Raw genomic sequence first — 9,250 nt, forward strand, 5'->3', positions numbered from 1 at the left:
GCTCTAATTATTTTTTGACATAGATGTTTTGTGATTCTACCTAATGTTTAGGTTTTCATCGTTATGAAAAAAGAAGTTACTTGTAAATTTTTTATAATAGATTATTATTGAGCAAAATATGAAAAATTATTCAAATTTACCTTGTTGTTATGAGATGGAGAATAATTAGAAGTTAGCTAGATCAATCACAAATAAGATCCTTGTAATTATTTTGTATTGTAAAATTTATTAGTATTAATTAAAAATTCAAAGTTGTTCAAAATGACTATTAACAAAATTTATATAGTTAAAATAATTTTTTTATTAAAATACTTTTTAAGATAATTGAAAAATTGTAGATAACATTTATTTTTAATAAAAGAAGGGGAAGCATTTAACTTAAGAGAAGATGAAAATTTAATCATTTATTTATTAATTTTTGAGAAAAACATGGAGGGAAAAAGTAAAAAATATTTAATCATTCATTGTGTTATGATTTCAAGCTTCAATATCTTCTTGGTGTTCTATCATTGAGCTTCCAATCATTCTATTTTTAGTTTTCCTCATCCAGTTCTTATTCTTCAAATTATTTAAAATTTTTAATTTGTTAATGTTAAAGTTGTTGGGATTGTTGTTGGATAAGAATTGTAAACTTGATCATATAATTTATGTTAATATTTTAATTATAAATGAAATTATGCATAAACTTATTAAAGTTTGTTTATTTTAAATTTTAAAATTATTGGAAAGTATTCTCTATTATATTGAGTTTGCCTTGGTTAAAGAGATTTTAATTCAAGTCCAAACTAATTTAGATCAAGTTAATATAATATTCTTTTTAATAAAAGTTCTACCTCTGATGGTATTGTACTTCCAAAGCTCAAAGATAAAACCTCTAATTAAGAAGTATAATTCTTTTACCAGTTAAACCAATCATATATAATGTTTTCTTCATCTTTCTATTTTGATTATGAAACATCTACTTAGATTTTTAATTTAATTTTTTTTTGTTTTCAATCTACTTTTAGTTTATCATAAGTCCACCCATTTTCTGTCTCAAAGATAATAAAAAATAATTGTTCAAAATGACTATTAATAAAATCTATATGGTTAAAATAAATTTTTATTAAAATGATTTTTTAAGATAATTGAAAATTTCTAATTAAAATTTATTTTTACTAAAAGAAGGGGAAGCATTTAACTTGGAAGAAGACAAAATTTTAATAATTTATTTATTAATTTTTGAGAAAAATATGAAGAAAAAAAGTAAAAGATATTTAATGTAAACTAATATAATACAAACCTATAAATAAATTATACATTTAATTATTTTTGTTTTTAAAAAATAAAATTTAAAAATTTGTTAAAATGTTTATAATAAAATTATTTAATATTTAAAATTTATTTCATTTTAAGTTCATTTTCCTAACAAAAATAATATTTGCTACTACAAAAATAATATTTTATTAAAAATATAATGCACACACTCAAATAAATTATTTTATCATATTAATAAATGAAAATAAAATATATATGCATATATTTTTAATAATATATTATTTGATATATGTGTATATAGTTAAATAATATATATTTAATAATTACATATGCATTTTAGTAAAGAAAGAGAACATAAGGCTTGAGAGATAGAAACTAATGGCTCAAATCTTAACTTTGGTATATTTTATAATGAATATGTGATGTGGTGTGTGGTGGTGATGTCACGTGTATGTGGTATGAGGAGGTGCACATAAGGTAGGGTGATGTAGCACAATACATTAGTTGATGTGGCATGAGGAGGTGTAGACATGGTGGGGTAACGTGCCACAAGATAACTATTATTTTTTTGTTTTTTAGAAGTCATCACTTAAGGGTTGCCTCCAAAACATTGTCGCTAATAGTTTTTAAAAATATACTTTTAGTGGCCATAAATAAACTATTTGTAATGAGACTTTTGACAATAAAAAGTCATTGTTAAAAACTTTTAATAGGAAAATGTAAGAAACCAGTGGATAATATTCATCATCAATTACCACTGAAGCTAATATTTTATTTATGAAATTCTTAATGCTGCCACCTTTCTTATTTGCTTCCATTGTAATGCCATATCGTGCCACCTAATCTTGTTTGAAGCCACCTAATATATTGCCCATTTGCTTTACTCAAGTTCAATAACCGGATGACTCAGTGAAGATTGAATATAGCTGGACTAAGATTAAAAGAAACGGCTCGGTGGATTTAATAAGAAAATGGCACCTAAACCTGAGTTGCTATTGTAAATTTCTGCTACCTAACCAAATCACCAAGCTTTCTAATATGATTGAATGCCACCTAATCTAATTGCATTGAAAGGCAAGATTAACGTGGAAAGGAAACGAATATATAAATAAAGACATAAGTTTGTGATCTCATATCCATTTAGTGGCACATCATTTCTTTTCATTTCTTGTTGTTGTTATTATTGTCGTTATTGTTGTTGTTGTTGTTATTATTATTATTTTTATTTGCTTTACATTCTTTTCACCTTTTCAATTCTTTGATTAACTTGTTCGGTCACTTGGTTAAAATTGGGAGAGGAGGACCAAACTGAATGTCACATGCTTGCCACCTACAATAGTTTCTTCTCTTATAATCTTACCTATTGCCATTTTGTAACCAAGGCTAAAGTAACTTGGTGATACCTATAATCCAACTAAGATTAATTTAATAATACTTAAACCATTACTTTGTCTTGTTAACGGCAAGAAGACATGAAGTGGGAGAGAAAAACGCAGTATTATCCTTCTGGATCTCACCTCTCTCTCTCTCTCAAGTATTCACTTATTCTTTTCTTTATCTATAATTTTGTTATCAAGTTTCCACTAATTCTTGACTTACTATTTTTTTTTATTTCTCCAATGAAATATTAGTGGGAAATAGGTCTCTTTAACTTTATATCTTATATTGGTTATTTCTGTTTCCTTGTGTAAATACATGGTAAATTTCAATTCCCACAAAATAACCCATTAGACTTGAATAAATATTAATAAATATTCATCATCCATAAATTTGTACTTATCCTTCTTAAAGTATTATTTTGATACCCTAGGAGTATTACTTGAATGATTTTATTATGACAAGGACTCTTCTCAATCCACTTGATAGCTTATGGTATTACTTCGTTTGAACCAAGAACTTTTACAAGTTAGTCTTTACTATCTTTCACTTTCTTTTCCTTAATTTTCTTTGTTTTTCTTAGTCATTTCTAAAATTTATTGGAGAATCCTGTGTCCTCATTCACTAAAATTTGTAATATAATAAATGATATATAATTATTGGACACAAGTAAATTTTCTAGAAATTCCTTAACTATAAGGGTTTCTTTATTTTCTCTTTCAATTACTTTGAGAACCTGTAAATCCATCTTTTAGCTCCTATACAGTTTAGAAAATAACTTACTAGTTTAGATATCATATTTTATTTGAGAATGCTTAAAAGCTAATGAAGATAATCTAGATCTACTTACATATTTTATTTTATTCAAAATAAATAAAATCTAAATACTAAATCAAATAGTTGAATTAAATCTTATAAAATAAACCCTAATTTGAATTAAATATGATTTCCATCACATAGATTCTAGTAATGCCATTCATCTATTAAGAATTTCATACAAGGACTTCAAAATATATTTTCATCTACAACTCTTAGAAAATTTATTTTTCAATAGCTCCCATTTAAATGAAGCATACGACATTTAGATTAAAGCATTTAATTAAATAATGTCTAAAACAAGCTTCATTATACTCAAAATAAACACAAATTCAAGAGTACAAGACAATCATATAAGCAATTACTTAACTTGAAAGTATTAATTAAAGCTTTTTATCTGCCTAAATCTTATAAGGATTTTGTTTAGTAAAGCATTTACCTGAACTCTTTTAGGAAAAAAAATATATTCCTCTTTTAATTGAACTCAAATAAAACATCAACACTTCACCTAAGAAGTGATTTAGAGGAATTAATTTATGTTCTACTATAAGGGCTTTCTTCATGGTTGTTCATATGTTCTCTTGCCCTTTTCCATGTTAGAGAAGATCCTTCAAGATTAATTGTGAAAATTTATATTTAATGTACTTTTACAATTATCGTTTCATTGAAAATATTTCACTTTCATTAAAATTTGGCTCAAGTTTGGTTAGGATCAACATCAATTTTAATTTGAGTCAATTCCTGGATCACTTTCTTGATCCTCATCAAGTGGTACTTATGGTTGTAAAGGTTTTATTTCATAATTGCACTCAAAGGATCACGTTTTGAAGTAAATTTTTTTTTCCAGATATATGTCTTCGAGAGACTTCCTCCAACATTTCAGTGCTTTTGGCAACTCACAATTAGTTTGAATAATTATAATCATTTTTATGATTTTTAAATACTTAAAAATCACTCACAAAAGCACTAAAAGCCTCATTTATTGATCTAAAAATGCCTAAAAATAGGCAATTTACATATCAAAATGTAGATATTGAGTTTAGAAATTTTTAAGAACAAATTGTGTCTCAATTGAATGCTCCACAAGCTCTTAGAACAAGTGAAAATAAAAAATTCTAGAAAAATTAAAAATTTCCAACAAAGCCCACTCTCGCTGATAGAGAGTGACAGCCACACCCCACCGTAGAGAGCTTAGGCAACAACATGCACTGCTTCTCTAGACTCCATGTGCCGAGACCTCTCGATTGGTGTGTTCCACTTGTCCATTAGATCTCCCAGTGGGTCCCATTCTCCACTAGGCATATTTTCTCTTTTTTTATATTTATTGTTTTTATTTATATAGTTGACTGAGTCATAGACTTGGTTTGACCCAATCTAATTTTATTGACCCAAATTGTTTTCCTTTCCCCACCTTAGGTTTACCTTTTTTCAACCCAAACTTTTTTAGACCCAAAGCATTGTCTTTTTAATTAGAGATGGGCCTCTCTCAATTGGTCCAAACCAGATTAATTCATTTTTTTATAGCAACCATTTTTTTTTTTAGTTTTTGGTGTCAAATGACAGTCATTTTAACAAAGATGAAAATGGTGTGTCATTTACATTGTCATCTTGCTCCAACTACGTCAAGTTGACCCAATTCTCTGTCAAGCCCAAAAGTTTGAAGAGCCACATTTCCTTGTCCAACATTCGTTTTGTATATTCTTGGTGTTGTTTTCTTCATTTTTTGTGCCTTACATGTTTACTATGGTCTTCATTTTGTCCAAAAAACCCCCTTTTTAATTTGAAGACCCAAGTTTCAATTTTCTTTAATGTTTTGGAGTTTTTGGTAGTATATCTCATGCACAGAGTTTAAAGCCAATGTGTATAGACTTTCAGAGGTTTATTCTACTCATTTATGACCCAAGACATCATGCAACATGTTCATATCACAAAATATAGAATCAAATAGAGATAAAAATTAATGCATATAGTAGATGAGATTTGCATGGCATAATGTAAGCAATTCATCTTGTCTTCAAATGCAGAAACACAGCCTAGGATTCAACTTGGCTCTAATACCAATGTATGTATATGGAGTTCGAAAATGTACCTTGTGAGTTACACTAGTTGTGAGGATGTATGCTAAAATGGTGTTACTCTATAGAACTTGATTCGTGTTCACAACAAATAATGCATAGAAGAAGGAAAGAGAGGAAGAAGGTTGAAGTTTAGAGAATGTTCTAGATATTCAGAGAACCTCACTGAAATCAGTTTTCCTCATCTTCCTTTAACCCACGCATGCTCCCATTTACATGGATGTGCATAGGTATAAGAAAACTGTTCCCTCTCACTTTCAAATAGGAAAGGGAAAATTGGACTAATTGGCCCAAAATATATCACACATTGAGAGTCATACTTTTTCACTATTATTATAAAGCCCCATAGGTTTATATTGGGCCTGAGCCACCAAGAGTGAATAACTCATCACCTATAATTCATAATTAACCAAACACTCCCTATTCACGAAATATGCAGAAAAATTTGTGAACAAGGTACATAAGCCACAAAAGTAAAAGGAATACTATAAGAAAACTGCACAAATACAGTTAGTAAACATTGATTTATCTTGTAAGCTTTCATTTGCAATGTGGACGCAAGGAAATAAAGAATAACCCATAATAGATAAAATTAAATAGAAAAAGAGTATTATCTCATGATAAATGAGACATTGGCAACAAAGAAGAGATATTCATTTAATTACCTTGGGTCTACAAAACACCTGTCCAGATATTTTTCTAGCGAAAAAGTACTTAAGACTTCAGATTCTGCAACTAAAATGAAGTCTCCTTATCAGTGTGCCAACAACTAAAAATGACGAGATCTTCTCAAACCATCTATAAGAGACTTCAACAATTTAATATACTATTTCCTTTCCTCTTTGATAGTCTTCTACATGGTAGCTGTAATTCTTAGTCCGTTTCCATCTCGTTATCAAACTACTACAAAATAACACAATAAGACCACTTATTTTTAACCTACAAGAATGCTTTAAAAGTGCTCCTGTATACAAGAGCGCTATATAAAGCACTCCTATAGGGGTGCCCTACAGGAGTGCTTTTATAAAAGTGCTCCCATATATCTAAATATATGGGCATACGGGAGTGCTCTTTGTATATCCGAATATAGGGGCATGCACAAAGCGCTCCCATATGGCAGCTTATAGGAGCGCTCTACGAAAGAGCGCTTCTGTATGTATGCCTTTGAGAGCACTTCATTTTTTAGTGCTCTTGTATGTTGTTTTAATTTTTTTTAACATTTAAATTTTTGGGCCCTAGGTATAGCTTGAAAAATTAGCCTCTTTTTCACTACTAAACTTTAAAATTAAATCTCAAAGACTTAGGTTATACTGGCTGTAACACACCAAATTTTTTTTTAAATAATTTAACTCAACCATAGTTGGGTTACAGCCACCCAACACATTTTTATATCAATAATTTCGATATAAAATATTTTATAATTGGCTTCAACTCACACACTATAACATTTCAGATAAATTTTTACCTCCCACATGCCATTAGGCTAAATCACATTTGTCCATCCTTATACTCCCAACAAGTAAACTAAATCACATTTGTCCATCCTTATACTCCCAACAAGTAAAATAAACAATTTAGTCAATTTTCAACACAAGCCAGTTATTTGGCCTTATAATCATGCCATTTTAACCAATCCAAAGTAAACCAAATATTAAAATTACAGTCATCCAAATTGTACCAAAAATAGAAATAGTTTGAAAGACATGATTACATTTATATATTCATATAATTGACAATAAACAAAAAGCCCTAATATTGGCAATATAACACATTATAAATCATAAATTAAATACCCAAAAGAGACAGTGGATCTATACCACTAAGCCTCTGGGACTCCTCCACGTGTCACTCGTGGCTCTTCTCCTGAAAATTGTTAACCACATAATGAGACTCAAAAGTCCCAATAACCAAAGCCAATTTATGATAGTGTATACAAACAGTTAAGTGTGTGCTTACTAAGTGAGAATTAAAAATAATATAATTCTAACAAATATAAAAAATATTATAATAAACACAAACAACCATCCTTATATCCCTCCATTAACCTCGAGCCTTAGCCCTCACTCGGTGCTAAATTACCCGGCCAAAGGTAGATTAGCCCGAGCCCTTACAAACCACCTATTGAGCTCCAATAGGGGCGTACCACGTGGCACATAAATACAATAACAATAGCAAGTCTCCCAACACCTCCCACAATAATTAAACAAATTCATAATAATATTGCACAATTATACAATATTACAAAATTCATAATTTTCTCAATAATCACCCAATTAACATGAAGTAACACTAATCACAAATTAAAAGCATGGTTACCTTGTGGCTTTTTCAATAAATTATTCCTTAAAATTTCTCTCTCACCACAATCTTCACCAGTAATACAATCTACAAATAACATATTATTTATAAATATTAGTTTCAATTTTGAAACTAATAAAATAATTCTAATAATAGAATTAAAATATAACATAATTCCTAATTTCAATCTTAATACAAATCTATAGTTAATACTATTAAGTAAAATTTTTAACTCCTCTTTTAATTATCAATAAACATTAATAATCTAAAAATCAACTTCTAAACTAATTTCTATTATCAAAATTTTCTTTTTATTTTATAAATTCGCACCTAAAATATTCAAAAATTAAAAATTGAGTCTCTAGCTTAGAATCATAATCCTATAGCCATAATAATTCATTTCTCATCCCAAATAATCATCTAAACCTCAATAAATCAACATATATTTTCAGATCTAGTCTAGAATTTGATCCATAAGCCACAAATTCAAAGATCACCAATAAATTTATACTCTAGAATATTTATTATACTACTAACAACCTCAAAAACCATATTTATTCAACATAAATTCATCCCTCTTCCAGATCTTAAATTTTCTACCACTACAAACTCAGAAACAAAGAAAAAGGATGACTAAGAAAAAATTTTAGAACACTTACTTAGTCTTGAAAAGCTTAAAATCACATCCTAAATATCCTATTAAAAACTCTTACCTTAAAACCCAGCACCGGTGAATTTGGCTCACAGATGCTCTCTCTGCCGAAGCTCACGCACGAAAGAAGGAATGAAGAAATGAAGGAACAGGTGAGTTTTTATAAAAATTCAGTGGGTCCCACATTTTTTTAATTATTTTCTCTCTCTTCTTCTTCTTTTCTTTTTATTATTATTTTATTATTGTTACTGTTGAGGCGGCGGACGAAGCAAATTCGCTTTCTTCTTCTTCTTCCTTTCTTTTCCTTTCTTTCTTTTTATTATTATAATAATAATAATTTAATAATATTTATTTTTTTATTTATTATTATTATTTTTTTATTTTTTTTATTTTTTATTTTTTTTTTTTTTTTTCATACCTTTTTTTATAATAATAATTTAATAATACTTTTCAAAATTTTTATTAACCCAAATTAAATATTAAAATTTAAATTGGGATGTTACACTGGCCTAAACACAAAAGGCACTTTACCAATGTATTTTCAAAAGAATTTTCTGTTCACAAGAAAGTAATTAATTCTAAGTGAAAGTTACAGAGCCAGGAGAATAAGATATCCCATCAAAGCAAGTGACGAAAAATAAAGAAAAAAAGAAAGTAGGATGCTAAGGAAATAAAATAATCTAAGAAGGTATGATAGGACATGTATAGATTACTTTAACATACTTGTAAGTAAAATAATGCAACTCAATGAACTGCAAAAGTAATAGCCAGGTTA

At 28.3% G+C, this 9,250-nt stretch overlaps 1 long non-coding RNA gene across 1 annotated transcript; it reads right to left on the reverse strand.

The window, feature by feature from the left end:
- Positions 1–7,124: 7,124 nt before the first annotated feature.
- On the reverse strand, positions 7,125–8,595 carry LOC129310601 (uncharacterized). The gene is made up of 2 exons (XR_008593146.1): positions 8,537–8,595; positions 7,125–7,388 (listed from the first exon to the last, which is right to left on the reverse strand). It is a non-coding gene; the product is annotated as an uncharacterized LOC129310601 (long non-coding RNA).
- Between the last annotated feature and the right edge of the window lie 655 nt (positions 8,596–9,250).

This window comes from Prosopis cineraria, unplaced genomic scaffold, assembly GCF_029017545.1.
Source record: "Prosopis cineraria cultivar Desert tree isolate PC_DT_omini unplaced genomic scaffold, ASM2901754v1 PC5, whole genome shotgun sequence".
NCBI lineage: Eukaryota > Viridiplantae > Streptophyta > Magnoliopsida > Fabales > Fabaceae > Prosopis > Prosopis cineraria.